Below are 26,328 nucleotides of genomic sequence, written 5' to 3'. Positions count from 1 at the left end.
CATCTGACCCTTGATCTCACCTCAGGTCATGATGTCATGGTTGTGAGTTCGAGCCCTGCCTTAGGCTCTGCACTGGGTATGGATCCTACTTAATACTAATACTAATACTAATACTAATACTAATAAATTGAAAAAAACAACAATACTGGGGAAATGCTGGGAGCAAGGCTGTTAGTCAAGGGCAGCTCCTTTACAATGCGCTCACTTTCATCTACCAATAGGGGCAGACCCTCACCCCAGCCCTACGTGCCTCCCCCCGCCCATGACCCAACCCTCACAGATTACGGGACAGTGCCGGGTCCTCTCTGCCCAGTTTGTCAGGCAGTGTGCCCACTCCGCACAACGGCTGATGTCATCTGGGGCCCAACAGTGAAACGACACCTGTTGTTCCAGAGCCTTGCTCCGCTCTGCCCAGCCTTGGGGCATTTACAGGGTTGGCACAGGTGAATGACCACAGGTGACTTGCTTCACCCTCTGACTTTGGAACATAAACCCACAGTGGGAGTCCCTGTGTGGGGGATGTTTTCCAGAAGAGTGGTGCCCTTCCTCCTAATTTCAACCCTTATCACTCAAAAACAAACAGAACGAAACACAAACAGAAGCTACATGTCCCCGCCACCCAGCCTGCACCCACCGGGGAAGGGAGTGCTGCTTTCCTCCTTGCTGTGCTCCCACTGAGTTCCCAGCTCCTGCTTGGTTAGCATTTGCAGATCTTCTGTATCCTCCAAGGACACTTCCTCCTGAATGTGCCTGGAAACTTCTCAGCTTGGGGGTGCTCCTGCAGCAGTCTCCGAAGCACCTTCTGTTCTCACACACCGACTGGCCATTGTCAGGAGCCTGTGGATGGACAGACGGAAGTGTCTGAAATGCAAATTCCCGGGCCTCACCCCAGAACTGCTGATGCAGAAACCCTGGGACTGAGCCAGCGATCTGTTGCACTGACCTCGATAGTTCCAGCTCTGACCTCTCCGGGCTACCGGAAAGCTGCAGGGGACTGGCGCTCAAGGCTGGGCAGCCCCAGGCTCTGATGGGTCCCACATTCTAACTCTTCTTGTTGATATTGAGGGACAACTTAGAGCAAAGTGCACCAACGTAGCTGGACCACTCTTCAGCCACACCCTCGGTGGAGATACAGACAGTTTCCAGCGAGGCTAGGAAGGCTCCCTTGTGCCTCCTCCCAGTCAACAATGCCCCCTCCTCCAAGGAGACCTCTGCCCTGAGCCCCTCACCACTGATGGGTTTTGCTTGCCTGGGGGAACTTCATGTAAGGGGAACCATGCAGTTTGTGCTCTTTCTGGGTCTGGATTCTCTGGTCCTACTTAGTGCAATTTGTCTAAGGAGTGGCATGCAAGAAGAGTTTGCTCGTTTTCTTCTCTTCGCACATCTGCCATGGTATGAACCCACCACACTTTATCAAGTTAGCTGTGGGAGAACATTCCTTTCCAGTGTTTAGAGAATGCAGTAGCTCCTGGAGTGGACTTAAGCACTTGCTTCTCCTGAGTGCCAGACCCCTTCCAGAGCTTTCTGACTCCTGCTAAGCTAAGGGTGAGGCATTTTCCTCTATCTCTGGGCCCTGCTGTGTAGCCTTTACTTGGAGCCCAGCGGAGGGAGCTGTTCTGCCAGCTCAGCTGGGAGTTGGTTAGTCCTGTCTGCTGGGGCCAAGCCAGGACAGAGCTCTGGGTGCTGTGACCCAGAAGGCCTCAGGCATGTGGTTTTAGTGGGCTGGGTACTGAGGCTGATGGCATTCTGTTGCCATCATCTCCTGGGGGCTGGGGCCCTGGCGTGGGGACCCCCTGTTCTGCTCACAGCAGAGTAAAGAATGCTTTCTCCCATGACAGTGTGCGGACCCCCCCCCCCCATGGTTTTCAAACCTGGGGAAAGTTTCTAAAACATTGCATAGCTGGCTGATTTTCAAGCAGAGGTAGGCAGAGGTTTGTGTGAAACAGTGAGTGGAGCTGTCTTTGTGCCAACAGGAGGGTCATCCTGGAGGTCAGATGATGGAGGACAGAGGTAGGGCCAAGACACAACTTCAAGTTCCAGGCCAAGTTCCAGAGGCCGGGAGGTGAACAGCTCCAACCGGGCCGTCAGAGTGGGTGTGGCCTCTTCAAGCCTCCCCAACTTGGAATTCTGCTTCTAGCTCAAGCTTCCCCGGCTCCTCCACACCAGAGAGGTCCCCAGGAATCCAGGAAGGAGAGGCAGGTTGAGAAAGAGGGAATGAGTGGCACCAGGGCCCCGCCCCCACTGACTCACCGGAAGGGAATGGAAACAGGGCGTGGGCTGAAGCTGCCAGGGCCCAGTCTCGCCCTCTTAGGGCCTCACCTGGCTCAGAGGTGAGTCCCACCTGCCAAACCCTGGGAAGGCTCTCTCTTTGGGGGTAAAAGTCCCTGCTGCCTCCACCCAGGGAGGGTGGAGGGGAGCTGGGAGAGCAGGAAGAAATTGGGTTAACGATCAGTCAGGACTCTCTGGCCCAAGCCTGGGGTGCTGGGAGGCATCTCTCAAAGGAAGTTGCGAAATCTTCCTTGGGACTAATTTGGGTTTTGGTTTGGGGCCAACCAGCCTATCTTTATGGCTCTGAGAATGTTTTCAAGTAGTAGACATTCCTTCCAAGACATTGCTCAGCGAACACGAAACTCCTCAGCCCCTCACCCCTCCCCCTTCCCTGGGGCAGCCGGCTCAGCCACACTGACAAGGTTTAGAATTTGAAAAGGAAGTGATTGGCAGCAAAGAAGACAAAGGGCTGATTTCCTTCATATACAAATAATGGGGGCATCTGTGGAGTGCTCCGTACAGGAGGGCAGCCGTTCTGAACACTTTGTGTGCAAATAACCCCTTTCCCAGAGGATGACGCTGAGGCACGCTGAGGCTAAGCGGCCCAGCCATCCAGCAGAACGAGAACTTGACCCAGGCAGGACAAGGACAGAGAGAGAAAGAGCAAAGGATACAAACGGAGGATGCCCAGAAGGGAAAAAAACAAAAACAAACTATATTCACAATCAAAGAAATCAACGCTATCCATTGGGGATGTCTTCAATTGGTAAACGTTGTAATGATTTATAATACTTCCGAGCTTGCCAGAATAGTGTTGAGCAGGTGCCCCGCTGCTGGTGGGCGTGTCCATTTGTACAACCTTTCGGGAATGCTGGATGGCTGTTTGGCAGGACCTACCAAATGCCTTTAAAGGCCAGCAGTTCCCCCTCCCCCCAACCCCCTACCCCTCGGTCCAGCTGTTCTCCCTCCCGTGAATCTTCCTGAAGAGACTGATCAGAGGCACAGCAGACAGGAACATATAAAGCTGTCCAGGGGCGCCTGGCTGGCTCAGTCACAAGAGCATGCATCTCTTGATTTTAGGGTCCTGAGTTTGAGCCCCATGTGGGGTGTAGAGGTTACTTAAATAAATTAAAACTTAAAACAATTCAGGGCACTATTCACACTGGTGGGAAGGCAGAAAAAATATGCAAACTCCAACAAAGGAGAATAACTAAAGAGATTATGGACAGATTTGCTAAGGAGTGATTTTTTTTAATTTTATTTATTTGAGAGAGAGGGAGAGAGATCACAAGTAGGCAGAGAGGCAGGCAGAGAGAGAGAGGGGAGAAAGCAGGCTCCCTGCAGAGCAGAGAGCCCAATGCAGGGCTCGATCCCAGGATCCCGGGATCATGATCTGAGCCGAAGGCAGAGGCTTTAACCCACTGAGCCAGCCAGGTGCCCCCAAGGAGTGATTTTTTAAACCTGTTGTAATGACACACAAAAACGGCAGGATATATGACTATTTTTTTTAAAGATTAAAAAAAACGATTTTATTTATTTATTTGACAGACATTGATCACAAGCAGGCAGAGGCAGGCAGAGGAGTGCAGGGAAGCAGGCTCCCCGCTGAGCAGAGAGCCCATGTGGGGCTCGATCCCAGGACCCTGAGATCATGACCTGAGCCGAAGGCAGAGGCTTAACCCACTGAGCCACCCAGGTGCCCTTTTTTAAAAAATATTTTATTCATTTATTTGACAGAGAGAGACACAGTGAAAGAGAGAACACAAGCAGAGGGAGTGAGATAAGGAGAAGCAGGCTCCCCACTGAGCAAGGAGCCTGATGCAGGGATCAAATCCAGGACCCCAAGATCATGACCTGAGCTGAAGGCAGACACTTAATGACTGAGCCACCCAGGCACCCTTATAAACTGTATTTTGAAAGAAGGTGACATGCTTGCCAGTGAGCTCATTGAGGAGTCTTGAACTACAGCTGACCCTCGAACAAAATGGATTTAAACTGTGCAGGTCCACTTATTTTCAGATTTTTAAGATTTTATTTATTTATTTGACAGATAGAGATCACAAGTAGACAGAGAGGCAGACAGAAAGAGAGAGGAGGAAGCAGGCTCCTTGCTGAGCAGAAAGCCCGATGCTGGGCTCAATCCCAGGACCCTGGGATCATGATCTGAGCAGAGGGCAGAGGCTTTAATCCACTGAGCCAGCCAGTAACTCAGGCGCCCCTATTTTCAGATTTTTTTTAAAAAAATATTTTATTTATTTTATTTGACAGACAGAGATCACAAGTAGACAGAGAGGCAGGCAGAGAGAGAAGGGGAAGCAGGCTCCCCGCTGAGCAGAGAGCCTGATGTGGGGCTCGATCCCAGGACCCTGAGATCATGACCTGAGCTGAAGGCAGAAGCTTAACCCACTGAGCCACCCAGGTGCCCCTATTTTCAGATTTTTAAAAAATAAATCCAGCACAGCACTGTAAATGTATTTTCTCCTGCAGGGTTTCAGGAGACCACACTGTTGTCTTCAGCTGAATGTGAAATGCATCCCAAACTCAGAGAAATGGCTGTATAAACAGAGACCGGGGGAGAGATAGAGCCGAGAGCACAGGAACCAAGGGAGACGAGACGAGAGCTGCAGTGTCTAGATGGTAGGGTGCGTGGGAGTTCTCTGCATAATTCTCACAGCCGCTCTGGGTGTTTGCAAGGGGCCATCATAGAATGTTGGGGAGAGTGGCAAGTTATTTCATCTTTCTGTCGTCTGTGTCTGTGTCTTTAAAACCAAGAACCAAGACAAAGAACACAAGTTACTTTGTTTTTTATGTTTATATTCAATGCTCAGGAATTCCCAGTGCTAAGAGGTGGCGGCCCAGGGGACCTGCCCCTAAGCAAGGGACGAACAGGCTGTCCTTGCGGGAGGGTGCAGAGCTCTGGCAAGCTTAGGGCTGGCCTCTGCAGGCAGAAACACTGAGGGTTCCTCAGGAGGAGCCCCTTACAGGAGGAACGGCTCCTGCCTTTGTCCCTCAGTCCCTTTTCCAGATGCCCATGTCACTTCTTAGCGAGCTACCACTCAACTTGCAAGGCACCCCTTTGGGGTCCTTAGTGCTCCCCATTCCTTCTTCTACTTCCTGCCCTGCACTCCCAGAAGAGAGTCTGGTCAGGGATGGTGGGACTTGTGGAGAAGAAAAGAGCAGAAAGGGAGAGGAGGATCGTGTGGACATATCTGTGCAGCAGAGGAGGGAGATGCAGCTCCTGGCCAGAGCTCTGGGCCTCTCAACTGCCTGGTTCCTGAGACAGGGGTCAGGCCCCTCCCTCTTCCTGTCTTATAGCAAGGCAGTACCAGTACGGAGTCCAACAGGTGAATGCAAATCCCAGTCTCACCGCTCCCTTGTGAGCCTGGACAAGCATTTTCTCCTTTCTGAGCTTTTATGGACTCATCTGGAAAATGGGGCTGTCCTGAGCCGTGAAGGAGAAAACCCACAACAGAGGTGTGCTGTGGCTTCTGCAGAGGGCTCCATAGTCAATCACTGACCTTCTACTCATCCGAAGTCTCCTATGTGGCCGCGATGCTTCTAGACAGAGAAACAGCGGGGAACAACAAACACTCTTTTGCAGTTTACAATCCGGTGATTTTTATTATCAGTTCATGTGGTCAAAAGCCCTTGACTTATTCAGAGGTTCTGGGGTTGAATATAAGACCCTGGACGTAGAAAAGCAGTGTAATCAGTGGAAAGGGCAAGGAGTGTCTGTTCAGATCCTGTCAGGTGCCGGAGCCTGGGTGTCTTCTCGCAGGGACGCTCAGGGGAAAAGGATCCCAGATTCCTTCTAGGAGCCACACAACAGGGCCTCCAGGAGAATGAGAGGGTCAAGAGCAGGACAACGCTATCCTCTTGTCCCTTTGGGAGCTAGTGTCCCTTTAGGGCCCCTGCCAAAACACAATGACATATTTCTGGATTTCTCTGCCTCTCCCTAGGGCCCTCCACTTCCTCTGAGGTGGCCTTGGTTCTTCCAGCCTGGCAGACAGAAGGGCAGAGAGTGCTCCTTCATCCAATGGGGAGGGTTCCTCAGGCAGAACTCTGAGGCCAGAGTGTCTAGAGGTTGCTGGTGGCCTCTGGCTGCTCTGTCTATGGACCCCACCCATGGCCTGGGCATATGCTATGTGAAATTTTGCACAAGAAAGATCTTTAACCACAGTGTGTTAAGACCACTGTCTCCAGGCCCTGTCTTCCCTTTCACTCTTGCCCTGGCACAGGGTGGTGTTAAAGTGGCCCCAGGCATTGGAGAACTACGGACACCACAGGGAGACAAGCTGGAGCTAGGGTTTCTTTGGGCCGAGTGGGTTATACTGACACAGTCCACAGGTGCTTCCTTGTATAGGTAAGTTGTTTCTAGCCATCTCAGTGTGGGTGGGATCGGTTTCCAGGAATCCTCCTTCCTCCCAGGGCAGACTCACCTGCCAGGTGTCAGTACAAGGAGGTTAAGGACCAAGGATGGAATCCTGTGGTTCCAGGTGGCACGTGGGTTAGGGATGAAAAGCAGGCTTGAAATGTAAGAAGTCTCACTCGTCAAGTATGCAAAATGTACCCGCAGTCTGTCTGCTCTGTCCCACACCCTGCCCGTGGTACCTGGGAAACCGGAAGGCCAGAGCTCGCTGCAGTGGGGCTGGGGGCACCTTTCCCAGTGGGGGGCTCCCTTCCCACCTCTGCCAACGTGGCTGATCCCAGAGGCTCTGCCTACCTTGAATGTCCCATTTCTCATCCTCGGATGAGATGTGTGTGTTGTTGTTGTTTTTAAAGATTTTTTTATTTATTTGACAGAGAGGGATCCCAAGTAGGCAGAGAGGCAGGCAGAGACAGAGAGGAAGAAGCAGGCTTCCCGCCGAGCAGAGAGCCCCGTGTAGGTCTTGATCCCAGGACTCTGGGATCATGACCTGAGCAGAAGGCAGAGGCTTAACACCTCAAGCCACCCAGGTGCCCCGGGATGTGTGTTTTTGAAGGAAAGACTGCAAAGTAGAGAATGCTTTGGAAAAGTATGTGATCTTTCCCTATTTGCCTGTTTTGAAAAAGCAGATTTCTCTTGCACGTGGAACTTTCACACTCACCACACCCCGCTGATTTCGATTTAATAGGGGGTATGAGTTTGGCAGTGGAGATGGACTTCAAAACAAAGACTTCGAAGCCACTTGCACTTCCTACACAGGACCTGGGACAAGTTGCTGAGCTCTGGGAGACTCAGTTCCCCCAGCCTGTAAAACGGGAATAATCATGATACCTATGTCATAAGGCTTATTGTGGGGACTGGACGGGGTAATGCGTGCACAGTACTCAAATCCAGGCCTGATACATAGACACTGTTCAATACCATTAGCTGATTTTTGCTAATATTATTTTTTAGTAATTTTTTTATATTATTCCCAACACCACTGTAAGGAGAGAGCTAGCACATTATAAGCCCTCTGCATGTGAGGTAAGACAGGGAAAAAATAAGGCCATGTGAAGAGAGGAGTGTCTTAATCACAGTTCCCAGAATCAGGTCCTGATTTAGGTGACAACACTGTACGCAGGAGGCAGATCCCGGGAGACTGGTAAAGGAAGGGGGGAACGCAGACAGAGGAGGCAAAAAAAACAGGTAAGGCTGCGAGGCTGGGGAGAGATCTCCCCAGGGCAGCTCCCCCATGACCCCTCAGGGGACTGAGCCATGCATTCCAACGTATCTCGACCTGAGCTAAGATGTTAGGCTTTCAGGCTCCCCAATGTGTTAGTCACCAACAAAGGGCCATCCCGGGTTAGGGACACTTCCAGCTCTCCTCAAGAAGGGAAAAATAGCTCCAGTCCTTTGAAAACAGGCCCCTTTGAAGAATATCAGGCATGGACAGTTAGAAGCCAAAACACACTCAGTCCAGGGCAGAGGTGCATGGAAATAGCACCTATTTTGAGATGGGACCAGGGCATAGCACAGAAACAGGAGCTGCTCCAGGACAGAAGTGTAGATCTGGAATTCAGAGATAGTGAACAGGCTTCAAAAGAGATGCGCGTGTTCATTCACAATACTCCGTCCTTGAATCCTGTTCTTCTCACTGAATAGCTTGTCCAGGAGTTCAACCCAGAGTGTAGACCACTGCCCTGTTCTCTTTTTAACAGCCGCAGTGTTCATGGAGTGGATATATTATCATGGAGCTCACTGTCTTCTATTGACGGGTATGTACGTTGTTTCCAATCTCCTGCTATTACCAAAACAAAACAAAACAAAACAAAAAATACTACGGTATAATATCCTTGCGGTAGTATCATCTGTACATATGCAAATGTTCTTGCAGGGTAAGTTCCTAGGAGGGCGTTTTCAGGGCAAAAGGCATTCACTTTAAAATTTTTGATAGTAGCTGTACCAGTTTACACTCCCACCAGTAATGTGTGAGAGGACTTGTCTCCCACACCCACGCCAACACAGTATTATTGAAGCTTTGGGTCATTGCCAATCTGATACACGAAAAATGGCATTGGGCCGTAGTTTCAATTTGCACTTCTATTTTGAATAAGACTAAACATCTTTTCATAAGTTGAAGAGTCATTCGTGTCTCCTGTTCCATGGACTGTTCGTTCATATTCTTGTTCATTTCCCTATTGCAGTTTTATTTGTCTTATTGACTTACTGGAACTCTTTACATATTCAGGAAATTTGAGTCTTGAGAAACATGACTCAAAGGTGGAAGCAGAAGTATATTCATCCCAAAGGCTGCCCATGAATTCTGTTACCTAAATCTCATGGCCTTTCCAAAGCTCTTTCCAATGTCTGGTTCTACACTTACTTCTGTGTGTTAGTTCATATTCTCTCAACACATTCTTTGCTTGTTTTGCTTCAGCTTAACTTACCAGAGTGGATTTCAGTGGTTTAAGGAAAACTGATGTATATTCCCTCCCTTACCAGATCAGGGTTCCAGGGAGAAGAGTGTGAGTTGTGGTCTCCTTCCTCTACCCAGGACTATCTGCCTTCTATGCAGCATGTCTCACTACCAGGTCCAAGGTTACGGGGGACCCCAGCAAGCATTTTCAGGCTCCTCTACCCTGTCCTTACGTCTAGGTCACGGTCCCGATCTTTTCATTTGGAAGATGATAGAACTAATTGATCTAAAGAGAGCTATCCCGAGCTTTTCCAGTCCTGGGAATACGAACAGATCTCCCTTGACAATTATGTCTCTGGACTGTCACCTTCGTAGACAGAGACATGGCTCAGAGCAGACGGTCACCAGGTTGTGCTCTGAGTTAGGGGCACCCACCAGCCCGGAACATTCATTCTGGATTGTTGTTGAGTGTTTGTTCATCCTGTCGGCAAACATTCCTGAACGGCTAGGTACCGTGGCACGCAGACAGGGCCGTTCAACCAGGGGACACCAAACCCCATCTGAAGTACGGGGGACAGAGAGGCCATAGGGAGAGCGTCCCAGTGTAAGGGGGTGTTTGGTCAGGAGACTGTTCCCTGAGCCAGACCGGGGAAGAACCGAAACCACAGGGAAAAGTGGATGCGAGGCAGTGGGAATGGCATGCAAAAGGCCTTGAAGCAGGAGGAGGCCGCCAAGGAGCAGGAAACTGCTGGAAGGCAGCCTGGCTGGAAGCAAGAGCAGGAGGGGAGTCAGGCTGTGAGGCTGAACTCGGGTGGGATCCAAGTCTCCTGAGGCTTGGGTCACGGCTGGCTGCGCGGACCATGGAGACGAGATTTCATTCTGAGAATTACCTGGGATACCTGGGTGTCCATTCAGGTTTTACCTGCTTGATGTTGTCATCATGAGGGATGACGGGAAGAGGGGGGGACTTGTAGGAAATTCCACTCCTCAGATGGCTTCAGAAAGGCTCTTAAAAAAAATTGTAGCAGAAGCTGTCATCGAACCCCATCCCAGGTTGCACCCAAGAAGTGCGTTCTCAGTGACACACTGCACCCCCGGGGAGCCTCAGAATGGAGCTTATTATCCCCAGCCCCGGAGCAGCCAACGCCGGGGGGGGGGGAATCGGTGGGTCAGCACCCACCTGGCTGGCCATAGGACTGGGCTCACTCTGGGGAGCTCTGCAGGGCAGGGAGCCCCAGGTGCCCACAGGGGAGGCCTGTCCACCAAGGTGCCCATCTGGGCTCTCCTCCCCACCACCCCCCATCTCACCTCACCACGCATCTATGGGGGTTTTCTGGATCACCCTCACACAGGCCACCTGCACTCAGAATCTTGTCTTGGGGTGGGGGACCTAAGGCAGAGCTCTTGCAAGAGATCTAATGCTGTCCTATTCCCACACCCCACGGGGTGTGACTTGGGATTCCCACCCTGTAAATTCCACAAGTGGCTGAGGACCCATCCTTACCACTGAACTCATTGTTGAGTGCAAGCAGAGCGCCTACAAGTGGGAGGCTCATGCAGAGAAGGGCAGGGAGCCAGAGGGACTGAGGCCAGGGAGAGACTGGGCCAGCTCTCCTGGGCCCAGAGTCCAAAACCTTTTACCAGGTAACTGGGCCAAAGGTGTCAACATGGGTCGCTTTGTAGGGCTCCATGCTGTCCACAGCAATCCTGCTAAACTGGCTGGGGAACCTGTCTGGCTGGGTGCAAGGCCCCTGGGACCCTAGTCCACCCATTCGGGGCAGGTGGCTCAGACAGGGCCATGGAGGCATTCTCGGTTCCAGGCCCCTCCCTGGACAGGGCCCACTCCAGATCTGCCCTAGTGCCACACCCTGGTTCAGTCGTTAGCTCTTCTAAAAACCAGGAAGGGACTCCAGAATCTGATTTTCCTCCTTGAACACTTCCAGCGTTCCGTGTCCAGCCAGGCCAGAGCTGATGATACAGCGACAGGCAATGTGGCTCTCCTGCCTAATTGGATGGGACTTTTGGCTTAGTCTGGGGGCCAGGCGTGAAGCCCATGTTCCCATCTTCAAAGCCTTGAGGTCTGGGCAGGGAACAAGCAGCGGGAAGCTCTGAGGGCCTAGGGCAGAGAGGCAGGTTGAGGGGGTAGATGGGGAAGGTGGCTCAGAGAGGGTGGCCTGCCAATACTAGTTCCAGCAGGGGACAGCAAGTGCAAAGGTCCCGAGGCAGGAAAGAGCAGACACTTTGAAACTCCAAAAGGGAGACTGGCAGGGGAGAAAAACAGGGCAGGAGAAGGAAGCAGGGCCACATTGTAGGGCCAAGAAGCCACGGGTGACAAGTGACTTCTGGGTGTGTGGCCAGAACTAAATTTCTGTTTCTAATAGACTCCTATGCAGGCAGGACTTGGGAGCCGAACAAGATGAAGGTAGCCTGGTAGCCGGGCTGTACCCCTTTTCACCCCCCATTGCTGCCCTATTTACACTTGAGGAAAGGGGTCTCAAAGAGGGGAAAGAGATGGCCTGAGGCTCCCCAAACAGCTGACCCCACAGTGTGCTTCTCACCATCCCACACACCTCGAAGTGGCTGCTGTGGTACCCTTCCTGTCAATGAGAATGTCTGGTCCCTCTGAGAAGGAAGATTGGAAGAGAAGGTAGGAGGAAAATGGAAGGAAGGAGAAGGATTTATACCCACTTGCCTGGTGGTCCCGGTTCAGGGGCACAAGGCCTGTGGCCTTGTCTCACTCCCCTGTGTTCTCACGGGTTTGGGTTTGTTTAACATACCCATCTCCCTGGTCAGGAAGCAAGGACCCTGAACCGTGCACCAGAATTAAGAGGCAAGTGAAGGAATAAAGTCAGATCTCACCTTCCTCCGCTTATCGGCTCCGTCGGGCCCCATCTCCACCCACGAGGCCCAGTGTGATCTGACCTTGGATCTGACACCCACTGCGCTGACCTCACCTCCTCCTGCTTAACCCCTCTGGTCTTCAGGTTCCTAAACTGGAAGAAGTTCCTCCGAGATCCCTTCAGCAAGAAAGGGTAAGCCCAGCCTGCTGGCTCCTCGCCCAGGGCTCAGTCGACTCCAGCTGGTGCTTCCCACCGAAACCCCATCACCAGCAGCCTCCGATGCTAACTAAGACTGGGGCCTCCGAGGGGCCATGCTCCCTGACATGGGCCCCAAGTGCTGTGGTTCTCACTCTTCTCTAGGGAGAAGGTTGAGAAACAAAGGTCCCTTGTGCTAAAAAAAATCTCTCATGTCCTCAAGCAAGACCCTGTCCCTTGCGGGCCTCAGTTTCCCCTTCAGTGAGGAGGGAGATGAGGGTCCTGTGTCGCTTTGAGAGCCGGCGATCTGGGGAGGCAAAGACACATTCCCAGAATCCCCCGGAGTCCTGAGAACGCCCACGCCCCTTGTCCCAGCAATCCTGAGAAAAGGCCAGGCTGATAAGGCTGTGGGTGGCCAGATGACAACATTCTTGGGACTCAGATGAAGTGGGCGGGGCCCACCCATTCAGCTGCACATAATTCAGGGCAATGGGGGCAGCAGCCATGTGGGCCACAGACAGCCAGCCTGCCTGCCCTTCCCGGCATCCCGGCATTTCAGGGATGCCACAGAAACCGGGGCCACAGCAGGGATCCATGCAGTCATCTTGCAAGGTTTTGAGGAAAGAATGCCAGTCCTGTGGGAGGGGACACTGGGTCTGGCCTCCCTCCCACCCCTATCTTGGCTCCCTTCGAGGCTCATTCCCAGGAAACACTCCTGCACCTTCTCCTAGTCGGCGGGTGGGGCGAGGCCAGGGTTGGGGGGAGTCGGGGGGGGGGGGTGGCCGCATGGCCCTGTCTTTAGCCTGGGTAGACCAAGACCACTGCCTGCCCTCCTGACCACCTCCAGCCCACAGGAGAATCTGAAACAGCCTCTCCTCTAGGCCCAGCACTGCATCTTAGCCACCACGCCTAAAGTTCCACCATCACGGCCCAGTCCTTGACAATTACGGCATCACTTTGGGTGAAAAATGTCAGTTTCTCTGCTGCAAATTATAAGTGGGAGGAAGAACAGACGGCTTTGTTTTCACGCATGGTCACAAATGCCCAGAGAAAGTGTCTGTGAAGCGTCTTTACAGTCCTCTGTAAAGAGGACCTGCGGGCTGCCCCTGTGGATTAGGGGAAGGGGGACCCCACCATCGGCTAAGCTGGAGAGTCCCAGGCTTTGGTCTGCTGCTGGTGCTGTGAGTTAAGAAGAAGGGTACGGGGCACAGGATAAACCTGAGCCGTGATAGGGCCCCTCACCAGCTGTGGGAACTTGGCCAGGGCTTTGCCTCTCTGAGGACTATTTTTCAGATGGGGTAGTCCTAGTCCTCTTCTCCGTTGGGAGGAAGGAATGAGCATAACACCCAGAACCAGCACCTGGCGTACACTGGTCAGTAAACAGATGCATCACATCACACAGAGAGCCCCAAGCACATTTGACCTTTGAGCCCTTCTACCTTGCGGCCTGCCACCAGCAGACTCTCTCTCCAAAGGGGGGAGATCCTGGGGTCCCCGTTCCTAGTGGATGGCATTGGGGTGAGCACCTCATGAGGGAGTGAGCTCCCCATCAGTGCAGGAGGCAGGTTACCAAAGTCTGGCTGGAATGGGCCTTTGGATGGAGAGAGAGGAAGGCTGTAGGGACTGGGAACCTAGGCAGAGACTCTGCAGCCCAGCCCGCCCCACTCAAGGGATCATTCACAGTTGCTCTGAGAACTGATCCTGGGCTGGGCCCTGCCGGGAAGGCAGTAGGAAAGGCAGCAGACGTGGTCCCCATCCCTGGGACACTGGGGTCAGCAGGGAAGCAGGAATTTGAGCAAGAAGGCTCAGGAACACTGTTTTTCTCCTTAACATTCAACCCATCTTTTCCTTTCCAATGTCAGCAACTGCTATCTCGCTTCGATGGCTGGAGACTCATTCTCTGCCCCTTACAGTACACATTTTTTAAATATATTGATTAGCATTAAAAAATGATGAATCCTTTCAGATATTCAGAAAAGTATAAAGAAACATAACAAGGGGTGCCTGGGTGGCTCAGTCAGTTAAATGTCTGCCTTCGGCTCAGGTCATGATCCTGGGGTCCTGGGATGGAGCCCCACATCTGGCTTCTTGCTTAGCAGGGAGCCTGCTTCTACCTCTCCCTTTGCCCCACCCCCAGCTTGTGTGCTCACTCTCTCTCTCTCTCTCAAATAATAAAATCTTTTATTAAAAAAAGATTTTCTTTATTTTCTTGACAGAGAGAGACACAGCGAGAGAGAGAGCACAAGCAGGGGGAGTGGAAGACGGAGAAGCAGACTCTCCACCGAGCAGGGAGCCCAATGCTGGGCTTGATCCCAGGACCCTGGGATCATGACTTGGCCAAAGGCAGATGCCCAACGACTGAGCCACCCAGGAACCCCTCAAATAAATAAAATCTTTAAAGAAAAAGAAGCACCAGATATTCATGTTTTCAACACTCGGAGTTAACAAATGTAGACATTTTGCCATACTTCAAATCCTCCCTGTAAAATAAAATTAGGGGTGCCTGGCTGGCTTAGTCAGTAGAGCACGTGGCTCTTGATCTCAGGGTCCTGAGTTCAAGTCCCACAATGGGTGTAGAGTTTACTTAAATACATAAATTTTAAAAATAAAAATAAAATTGGATTACACATCAGCACATGGATGGGCAAAGAAAATGTAGGTATACCCATATAGTGGAACGTTATTCAGCCTTAAAAAGTAAGGAAGAAGTGCTCCAGGCCACAGCATGGATGACTGTGGAACACATTACACTTGGTGAAGGAAGTCCGTCACAAAACACCATGCGTTGTAGGAGTCCACATGTGTGAAATGTCCAGAAGAGGCAGAGAGGGGATTTAGCGGTTGTCAGGGCATTGGGGGGTGGTGGGAGGGTGTAGAGAAGATAAGGTGTGGCTGCTTCGTGGATACCAGGTGTCCTTTTGGGGTGAAGAAAATGCTCTAAATTGAGATCATGGTGAGAATTGCACAAGTAGGGGTGCCTGGGTTGCTTAGTGGGTTAAAGCCTCTGCCTTCAGCTCAGGTCATGATCCCAGGGTCCTGGGATGGAGCCCGCATCGGGCTCTCTGCTCAGCGGGGAGCCTGCTTCTCTTCCTTTCTCTGCCTGCCTCTCTGCCTACTTGTGATCTCTGTCTGTCAAATTAAAAAAAAAAAAAAAGAATTGCACAAGTCTATGTGACAAAATAAAAAGCATTGAATCGTGCACTTTATTATCTTTTTTAAGATCTTATTTATGTATTTGAGAGAGACAGAGAGAGAGAGCACAAACAGGGAGTGGGGAAAAAGGGAAAAGCAGGCTCCCCCAGAGCAGGGAGCTTGACGTGGGATTCAAACCCAGGACTCCAGATCACGATCTGATCCAAAGGCAGATGCTTAACCACCTGAGCCACCAAGGCGCCCCTGAATTGTATGATTTAAATCTGTGAATTTGGGGATATGTGAATTACATCTCATTAGAGATGTATATTAGTTTGCAGGGGCTGCTCTAACAAAGCCCCGCACATGGAAACCTTGATAGAAATCTCCTGTGTCACTGTCCTGGAGGCCACAAGTCCAATGACAGTGTCACCAGGGCTGTGAGGGAAGGATCTGTTTCAGGCCTGTCTCCTCAGCATGCAGATGGCTCTCTGGTTTCTGTGCATGCTTGTCTCTGTGTCCACATTTCCCTTTTATGTAAGCACTCCAGTGATGTTAGAGTTGGCTCGCCTGAATGACCTCATTTTGACTCGATTGCCCCTGTGAAGACCCCGTCTCCAAATAAGGAGACGTGATTATCATTCTTGTCGCCACGGCAATTGACACAGAGCAAGAAGGATGGACTTGAGGCTCCCTGACCCCAAGATCCAGTCCTGAAGCATCCCCTGACCCTCCACAAGGCTTGGCCACCCACATGCCAGACCCTTGATTAGAAATCACCCTCTGCCCTATGGTCCCAGGGCCAACCTCTAGAAGAGCCTGGCCGGCGCTGCAAAGGTCCCAAAGCCCCGGAGGCTACAGGAATGGAACACAGGTAGGAAGCATGGGGGCAGGGGAGAAAAATAAAAACCCAGCTTCGGAGACCATAAAGGAAGGCCACTTGCCCTCAGAGCTTGTCAGTTGGCCAAGAGCAGAGGCCTGAGCCCCATGAGGCCAGAGCCCTGTGTTGTGGTTGCTTGTGACAGGAAAGGGCAGCAGGGGCACCTGAGCCACCGTCTTCTCCAAGAAGTACCCTAGACCAGTGGTCTTGCTGAAAGCTAGTCCTGCCCCCTACAAGGCTGAGGCCACCAACAAGCTCAGGACTGAGGAGGGCAGCCAGGTCACGGCCAAGGATAGAGCAAGCCTCTCTGCTCTCTGTAAGACCTTCCTGAAGGAGAGAAGGCTTCATGGCTAGCTGTCTCGGAGGGCAGCTGGACCCAAGCCTCCCAGCCAGGGGCCATCTTCCTACCTCTGGCTCCCCACCACGTGGCCGACAGCCAGCTCTCTTGGGTGGGCTTCCTGAAAAGCAGACTCTAAAACTAGGATTTGAGGACAAGTCGTTTTGTGGGGATATGGTCCCAAAAAGTACCAGGGGGAGGGTGAGGAAGTAGACTGGGGAGAGAGGGAGGCCAAAACCATGCGCAGTAGTGAGGAGATTGCCGCTCGTCCCAGTCCCCCCGAGGCGCTGAAGAGTTGGGGCGTACCTCAGTTCTCCCACAGCAAGGTACGGAAGCTGGGGACTCACTCACCCGCTTGCTCACCCCTCACTGGTAAAAACTCCCAGAACCTCCACCTGCCCTCTCGTGGTGACAGGCACCCAGGGCCGGGGGCTGGGCAGGGACCTGGGGAACAGCCCGAGCTGCCGAACGTGAGTCCTGGCCCAAGCGCTTATCGGCTGCGTTACATTGAGCAAGTCACGATCCATGTGTGTTGACTGGGCGAACCAACCAGAATGTCAACTCATGACAGAAAGGGCTAAGTCTATTGTTCCCTGCTCTATCTGCACAGCCCGGCCCAGTGTCTGGCACGTGGAGCACTTGGTCAATATTTGTGGAATAAATGTCTCAAGACTTGTGGTGTAAATCCTTCCTTATTGATAACAGCTACCAGGGATGGAACACTTCCTCGGGGCCAGGCACAGCGCTCAGGGCTTTATGCCCCATTTTGCCCCCCTCCCCCAAGAGCTCCACGGTAGTTGTGGTCTCCTGGTACTGGGCGAGGATGGCCCAGCGAGGCAGGAAAGGGGTCTGCCTAACCACGGCCACCCAGCTCAGAAGGAACAGCAAGATTTAGGCTAGGCTCCAAAGCCCATGTTGCTTCTTTCATAGAAACTCACCTTTTAGGGGTGCCTGGGTGGCTCAGTGGGTTAAAGCCTCTGCCTTCAGCTCTGGTCATGATCCCAGGGTCCTGGGATCGAGCCCACATCGGGCTCTCTGCTCAGCGGGGAGCCTGCTTCCTCCTTTCTCTCTGTCTGCCTCTCTGCCTCCTTGTGATTTCTGTCTGTCAAATAAATAAATAAATCTTTAAAAAAAAATTCACCTTTTAGAAGAATTATGTCCTATAACTTCCATGCCACCCAGTGCATAAATCCAGAGCACAGAGCTCATGGAACACATACACATACTTGCGTGATGGCTGCCTGCACCACCTCCCAGAGCACGTCGGGCAGCCCGGCAGGCCCCCACCCTCACGACACCCTCATCCGCCAGCAGCAGCAGCTTGTCTTGTCACTTGCCTCTTCTGGAAGTTTTCACCCCTGGGTCCCTATAGCATGTGTTCGACTCCTTGAGCTCCTTGTTGCACTTCTCAGTCAGCTGTTTTTTTAGTGTCCAGTGTGCACGGGTGTGTGAAGATAGTACGGTGTGAATGACCCCATTCCTGTCTCCAGTTCTTGGCCATACAAATAAAGCTGCAGTGAACATTTTTGTACGTTTCTCTTGGTGGACGTAAGTGCCCGTTTCTGTTGGGTTGATGGCCGGGTACGGAATGACTCCGTCGCTAGGCGCATGTCGGTTTAGTTGCAGATGTTCTCCCGAAAGCTTTTTTTTTTTTTTTAAAGATTTTATTTATTTATTTGAGAGAGAGATCACAAGTAGGCAGAGAGGCAGGCAGAGAGAGAGGAGAGAGGAGGAAGCTGGTTCCCTGCAGAGCAGAGAGCCCAATGCGGGGCTCGATCCCAGGACCCTGGATGATGACCTGAGCTAAAGGCAGAGGCTTATCCCACTGAGTCACCCAGGTGCCCCTACTAAAAGCATTTTGAAAGTGCTTGCACCAGTCCACCACTGCACTTCTAGCCAGCATGGTCCTCTGTGTCCTCTGGTCATTCCGGACCAGGGCCTGTGGAAGGACAGCTGATTTTGATGTGGTCTCTTATGTGCAAGGAACTTATAATCATGGAGAAGAGATCAGAGTCCCGCACCAGTGGCCACTATGGAAATTAGACTCTAAGGGTCCAAGGTGCTCTTCACTAGCCCATAATACTCTATAGTTTGCATCTAGAACTTCATTTCTCTCTCATAACAAACAGCCTGCTGGGGTTTGGGGAGTAAGTCCCCCTTCCCTCTGCTGATGAAGAAATGAGATCTGCCCAAGGTCACAGGCAAGCGTGGAAAATTTCAGGGTCTCTGAGCTCTACTGTGCGGTTCCAGAGTGAGAGCTAGTCTGGTGTCCCTCACAGTTTTGAGAGCTGTTTGGGATTCTTTGGAAGAGCAAGGAGGGTCTCGGGACTCAGGATTTCAGCTCAGTCGTGATTTCAGGGTTGTGAAATGGAGCCGTGCATCAGGATCCGTGCTCGGTGTGGAATCTGCCTGAGTCTCTCTTGCTCTTCCTCTGCCCCTTCCCCTGCTCATGCTCCTACTCTCTCTCTCAATAAAATAAAATAAAAATCTAAAAAAAGAAAAGAAGAAGAAAGAGAGAGAGAAAGCCAGGAAGGTCTGGGGCCACACTGGGTGTGAGTCCTGGCTCTCCCACTCACTGTGAACTTGGGCAAGTTACCGAGACCTCAGGTTCCCCATCCGCAAAGTTGTGTGAGGATCAAATGACGATGAGATGAGTCAGTGCTAGAACAGTTCCAGCACTGGGTGTTCTAGATGTTATTTTTATAATCTGTATTGCTTTTTCACTCTCTCATTATAAAAGTCATACCTATGTGCAGTTGAAAGGTCAGATAGTGACGGGGACTCTGGTCCTCATTCCTGGAGCTGCTCAGACGTCCTTTCCCCGGCCTCCCTCTTAGCCGGGACAGTCCTACCTCCCGGTGGGGCCAGTCAGGAAGGAATCCAGGTGGCTCACTCAGGGTCAGCCCCATTCGTTGGAGAGGCTACCCAAATCCATCCAGCTGCGGGAAGCCCAAGGCATGGCCAAGTGCACGCAGGAGGGCAGTTCTGCCTGCCCTGTGACTGTGGAGCCAGGTGGATGCGCAGGGCCTGGGGTCCCTTGCCTTAGCTGTGTGACTCTGGCTTGCATGTCCAGCCACTGAGCACCCCCCCCCACCCCCCGCCAGTGCCCTTAAGCGGTGGTCTTCTTTGCGGAGGACTTCAGGGGGCGGGGAGGGGGCGGGGCCTGGGTGGAGCTTAACGGTGGGAGCTGTCACGTGGAAAAGCCAGCATGTCCACAGCCTCTGCCCCTCCTGCGTCCTCACCAGACCTCTGGAGCGCAGGACCCCCCGCTGAAGCCTGTGCAAGGGACCTTGTTTCTGCCAGCTTCAGGCTCTGGATCAGCCAACAGGGGTACAGACTCCAGCCTCCCAGAGCCATCGGGGGTGCGGGGAAAGCTTGTAGGGTGCTGTGTGGCCCCCCATCAAGGGCTGTAGAGATGGTGGCCGCCAGGGGAGCTCACCCGGGCCCCCCATTCATTCTGAAAGCCTCTGAGGAGCCTCTACCACGTGCCAGGCATGGATTCGGACTCAGAGTGCAGAAGAAGATGAAATTAACAAGAGATCTGCCCTTACAGAGTGGACATTCTAGCGCAGGAGACAAAGCAACGAAACTCCAGAGTGACAATGCCCATTAGTGGAGACTGGGTCCTGGGGGAAGAACATTCCAGCAGAGAGGAGCACAAGTGCAAAGATCCTGAGGAAGGATGAACTTGGAGCAGACCACTCTAGGGAGTCAGGTCGCTGTGCCATTCTTATGGCCCTTGGGGGGGTCCCCTCCTCTTGTAATGCACAGCTAAGCCATCAGGGTTTTTGTTTTTTTTTTTTAGAAAGGAAGCTCTTCCTAACATCAAACCGAACTCCCTCCCAGGGTACTGAAAGCCTAAGCCCTCTCTTTTAGGCGCCCCCTGGAACCAGAACAAGCTGGTTCCTCCTGCCTCCTCCTCACCAGCTCCAAGATAACCATCATGGTGGGGAAAGTTAATGAAACACCAATGACCTAAAGCGTCTTCCCACGAACCCAAGGCAACAGATGGGCCTATCTTATCAGCTCTGGGATGCAGTGAGAGGGGCAAAATCCTGCAAAAGAGAGTGGGCCTGGGGCATTGAGTGAAGCCTGGGGAACCGGTCTGAGAGCTCCATGCAGGGACTAGAGACTGTAGGGGAAGGGAAACAGGTGGGTGGTACAAATGAAGATACTCAAATCAGTGCCTGGTAATCAAGAGGAGACAAGAAAAAGGGAGCTTGGGAATCAAGCAAATCTTAGCTTCAGGTATGGCTTGTTCCAGCACTCTAGGTTTTGGGTAATGGTTGGTGGCTTTCCTCTCTCCCCTTATCACTTATTCCCAAATTCCAGTCACCTTTCTCTCTGTGACATGATTACATTCTCCGTAGGTCTCCCCCCTGCCATTCTTGCCACCACTCCCTCATGAGTTCATTTTCTATACATTTTAAAAACCACACCACTCCCCTGCTTAAGCCCCTCCCCACGGCATCCTGATGCCCTTAAAATAGAACAGAAACTCCTTATCAAGACCCCAAAGTCCCCTGTTAAACTCCCAACTGTGTCTCTCTGTCCTCTCTCCTCACCGTTCTTCTGTCCCTTGAAGATACCATGGTCATCCCTACATTACAGACTTTGCACCTGCCATCCCCTCCTGGCACATTGTTGTCTGGCCCCCTTCTCATCAGGACAGCTCAGATGTCACCGTCCTCACCCTCCAACCCCGCAGCCCCTCTGTTCACTCTCTAGATCAGCACTGCCTGGTAGGATTGTCTTCTCTCTGTGTGGTTGAGTACCATACCCCCCAACCCCATGTGTCCGATGAACACCTGAAATGTGGCTACTGAAGTTAATGAATTTTTAATTTTACTTAATAGAAACATAAATATGGCTACTAGCTAGAGTGACTCTAATACAAAGCATACTTTTATTTTCTCTCCTTCAGGATGAGTTTGTTTGTTGATTGTCTGTCTCTAGAAAATAAGTTCCAGGAGGGTAAGGACCAGGGCTGTCTTGTCCACTGTTGTATCTCCAGAGCTCAGGCTTGGGCCTGGCTATAGTAGGTGCTCAATATATACTTGTTGAATGAATGAATGAATGAATGAATGAATCCTATGGGCTGTAGATCCTGGAGCTACCCAGTTCTCTGAAGGCAATGCTAGTTCTGCCTGAGATTTGCTGTGTGACCTCAGGTCAGGATCTTGCCTTCTCTGGGCTCAATGTCTTCATCTATAAAACAAGGGATCAGACTAGAGGGTCTCTAAGGGCCCCTCTGGCCTTAAGGCTCTGAGGATTCCTACTTCTCTTACTCTGCCAAAGCTGTGTCCTTTGTTCCCCACCCCTCCCCCAACCTCCCAAGCTCCATCGTAGGAAGGATGGCTGGACAGGCTTCCTGTACCAGGAGCCTATGTTTGGGGAGTGATCAAATCAGGCTGGGCTGCACTCATCTCCTATAAACAAATGGCCTTCAGGCAGTACTTGTGGGAGATGATGAAGTGGTAGCAGGCTGTGGGGGCTGTGTCCTGGATCAAAGACTCTGGCAGGCCAAGGGCAAGGGAGGAGCCAGGCCAAGGCAGGCTGGTGGCTGCCTAGTTGTGCACACTAGGAGTGGACTCTGGGGTCCTCCACGCCTGGCCCTGCGGCTGGTCCACACTTGACCTTCTCACATTGTGGTTGGGACTCAGGGGCTGGCAGGGGATACTCGGGCCCCATGTGTGTCTTACGGCAACTTTTAAGAACCAGGAACAGGGAATTGAGAAGCTGGTGCTGATTATGAGTGACTCAAATCCTGACCCCCAGCCACCAGCATCCCGCACTCACACTCACTCACACACGCGCACGCATGCTTATCCTCAGCCAAACACAACACACGGCCACTGAGGCTGAAATGCCCTCGCACCCAGGTGTGGACACAACCGAGACTCCCATGCCCACAGCACGCACATGAGCAAACACAATTCAACTGAACAGAGCAGGCACCCCCTGCCCCCGGTGTAAACACAGAGGCAATCTCATAGAAACACAGACAGGTGGGCATCAGGGCCGGCGGCTGCTCAAAAACACACAGGAACCCGGGCTTCATCTCACTCGCTCGCAACAGATGCAAAGACGGGTGCATTTGCGCAACACACATAGGCAGCCGGGGACCCGTGGATAGGCATGCCAATACCACAGCCATGCCCTCATACACCCCCAAAGACAGTCAGCCTCCCCTGGGCATGCATGGACACGGATATCCAAGGAGATGCCTTATCCGTGACACACGCGCACCCCCGCACACCCACGGAGCGGCCGCCCACACGGTGACCTAGGGAACCCGAGAGTCAGAACCCAGGCGTGTAGGCCCTGAGCAAACCCCCACCCCACAGACCCGCAGGCCGGAAGAGCCGCAGCCTCTCCCCGCCCTGGCCAGCTGGCCAGCCTCCAGGCCCTGGTGCAGATGATGAGGCCAAGGCGGGGCCTGTCCAGCCCGTGGCCCGTGTTGCCTGGCTCTTCTTCTTGGCCGGGTGACCCTGGAGGACTCTTTTCCACAGCAGAGTGGGCCCTGGACATTTGTGTAACAACCTGGATGTTGGTTCCTTTGGAAAACGGGAGGATCTGTCAAGACCCGTTCCAAGTCCTGTAGGACGGCAACTGGCTGGGGCCACGAACCACTGACGGCTTTAGAAGGACCTGGAACACTGCAACTCACCCAAATCACTGTGTTCCTTACTTGCCTGACCCTGGAGGCTGCAGCCTTAGTATATGCTTCAGACTTTTTTTTTCCTGCCTGTGTGCATATGTGTCTGTATATCCACTCATGTATGTATGTGAGCTAGCAAATTTGTTTTCGAAAAATGGGCTTGTGGGGCACCTGGGTGGCTCAGTGGGTTAAGCCTCTGCCTCTGGCTCAGATTGTGATCTCAGGGTCCTGTGATCCAGCCTGGTGTCAGGCTCTCTCCTCAGCGGAGAGCCTGGTCCTCCTCTCTCTTTGCCTGCCTTTCTGCCTACTTGTGATCTCTTTCTGTCAAATAAATAAATAAATCTTAAAAAAAAAAAAAACCCAAAACACAAAAAATGGAAACTGAATGAAACTGTACACAGACTTCCCCTTAACATATCATAAATACATTTCAATGCTAATAAATATTTACATTGTTTTTTAAGAAAATAATATTAAACATTCTAATGATTCTAGATTTACGTAAAGAGAGCAACAGAGTTCCCACATACTCTTCATCTAGCTTCCCCTCGTGCCCAAATGCCAAAACAGAGAAGTTAACACCAGTAAAATATTATCAGCTACACGAGGGACTTTGTTTGGATTTTGCCAATTCTTCCACGAAGGTCCTTTTCCTGTTCCAGGATCCCATTCGAGTCCCACATGACATTTGGTCTAAGTAATTTCCTTAAGCCCCTCTGGTCTGTGACAATGAGTCTTGCCTTGTTTCTCATGACCTTGACAGTCCTGAAGAGCCTTGCTTGGGTATTTTGTAGAATGTCCCTCAACTTGGGTTTGTCTGATGTTTTTGTTATGATGAGACTAGGGTTAGTTTTTGTGAGACAAGAGTACGGAGAGGAGGTGCCTTTGTGTCAGATCGGGGAACACCTGATACCAGATGATTTATCACCCCTGATGTCAAGGACCTGGACTGTTCCAGTGTCAAGTACTGGTCTCTCCCTTCTGATCTCTATTCTGCAGGCATCAGTCATGATCTTCTTGCCACACTTGGGGGAGGGGGATAAAGCCTGATCAACCTGATTTTATTTTTTTTTTAAGGTTTTTATATTTATTTGACAGAGGGAGACACAGCGAGAGGGGGACCACAAGCAGGGGGAGTGGGAGACGGAGAAGCAGCTTTTCCGCCAAGCAGGGAGCCCGATGCAGGGGCTCGATCCCAGGACTCTGGGATCATGACCTAAGCCGAAGGCAGACACTTAACGACTGAGCTACCGAGGCGCCTCCACGACCTGATTATTTTTAAATGATAGGACCACATTGCACTTTATGGATCTGCCATTATCTACTTGGCCAGTACCCTAATGTCATAGATTTCTGTTGCTTTCGGTTTTTCCTTCTACCAGTAAAGGTGCAAAGGACAGCACCGTGGCCCAACAGTGTTGAGAGTTCAGAGGCAACAAATACTTTTCAAGCAAGCTCTCTGTAACGGACAGCACACACTCAGGTGAACTGTATCTGTGTACCTCTTTCATTTTGTTTTCTTGGAAGAAATTCATGGGTTAGTAATGCTGGGTCAAAAGATAAGCACATTTTTAAGGCTTTTGATAAGTATCTCTAAACAAACCTCCAGGAAAAGTTGTACCAGTCTACTGTCTGGAATAACATTTTTTCCTTTTTCAAAGTTTTTTTTTTTTCTTCTTATTACAAAAAGAAGTCATGTTTTTATGAGATAACTGGAAATAACTTACTGGATATTTAATGATATTAAAGAATTATTGGTTCAGGGTTTTGTTTGTTTTGTTTTTAGGTGTGGTCATGGTATTGTGGCTGCTTTTTAAAAATAATCCTTATCTTTAGAAGCACATGTTGAAGGATTTATGGGAGAAATGATATGAGTTGGGGATTTGCTTCAATATAACACGGCAGGGGAGGAGTGAGTGGGATTTACCTGAAATAGGACTTGTCTTGAGTTCATTTTTGAAGCTGTGTGATTGGCAGGCCAGCCTTCAATGTACACTCTCTCTATATTAGTAAAAAGCCAAAAGTTTGTTTTAAAAGTTTTTACAGGGGTGCCTGAGTGGCTCAGTGGGTTAATCATCTGCCTTCGGCTCACATCATGATCCCAGGGTCCTAGGATTGAGCCCCACATGGGCTCCCTGTGTAGGGAGCCTGCTTCTCCCTCTCCCACTCCCTCTACTGTGTTCCCTCTCTTGCTGTGTCTCTCTCTGTCAAATAAATAAATTAAATCCTTAAAAAAATTTTTTTACAGATCATATAAAGCGATAGCTTTTATCTCCCATGGTTAATGTCAGTGGTTTGGTGTATGTGCCTCTGGACCTTTTCTGTGTTGATACTATGTATACTGCAGACACACATAACCTTAAAACAGGAATGAGCTACGACTGTATACACCATTTTCTCACTAGCATTTAAACTTCGCCATATTTTGCAGACGGTTGGCAACTTCAAAACTCTCTCATTCCTTAATAGCTTGGTGGCACTCCCCTGTATCAAAGAACCATAATTTATTTATCTGATCCTTTAATGGTGGAGAGTTGGAACATCTCCAACCTACCACTCTTAAGAACAATGATGCAGTGAACATCCTTGTACAGACCATATCTTTGTGTGTCTACATGAGTAATTCCACAAGCTATCTTTCTAGAAGTAGAATCATTAGGTCAAAGGGTGTGCATATTTAAAATTTTAATAAAATGACTAAATTGCCCTTGTGGTAGACTTTGTAGGTCCAATGTCTGGCCATCTCTCCCAGTACATATCTGAGGACTGTTGTCATTGGGTGCCCGCAATAGAGAAGTAACACTTCTGTAAACTGGGAGTAATGTGAATCCCACGTGGTAGTCAGGGAAGGACCAGGGGGCTTTTGTCGAAGCTGCATTGTACCATTTGAATTCAAGCGTATGTTCATTTGGGGTGGCTTTGGGGAGACTGATGGAGGATGGGACAAGAGTAAAAAGCCCCCTACTAGGCACCATTTGGCAATGCCAGAGCTAATTTCAAATGGTGCTGGTTGGGTTTAGTGAAGTGATACGCCATGGGTCCCCAGCACCCAGCACAGAGCCGGCAGGCTGTCAGGGCTCCATGGTCACAGCTGACACGATGACTGTCAGGGGCTAGACCAAGACCAGGAAGACTGACTCTTCTGAAAGACTGGCCAGGACAGGGGTGCTCAAGCACCAGAACAAGAGGGG

At 51.2% G+C, this 26,328-nt stretch overlaps 1 long non-coding RNA gene across 1 annotated transcript; it reads left to right on the top strand.

The window, feature by feature from the left end:
- Positions 1-2,124: 2,124 nt before the first annotated feature.
- On the top strand, positions 2,125-14,499 carry LOC131816819 (uncharacterized). Its single transcript, XR_009348195.1, has 5 exons — positions 2,125-2,330; positions 4,756-4,905; positions 8,395-8,451; positions 12,077-12,124; positions 14,344-14,499. It is a non-coding gene; the product is annotated as an uncharacterized LOC131816819 (long non-coding RNA).
- Positions 14,500-26,328: the final 11,829 nt, after the last annotated feature.

The sequence above is a fragment of the Mustela lutreola genome, chromosome 15, assembly GCF_030435805.1.
Source record: "Mustela lutreola isolate mMusLut2 chromosome 15, mMusLut2.pri, whole genome shotgun sequence".
Lineage (NCBI taxonomy): Eukaryota > Metazoa > Chordata > Mammalia > Carnivora > Mustelidae > Mustela > Mustela lutreola.
Note: the sequence above shows the minus strand (reverse complement) of the source record. Positions and strands in the feature narration are given on the sequence as shown.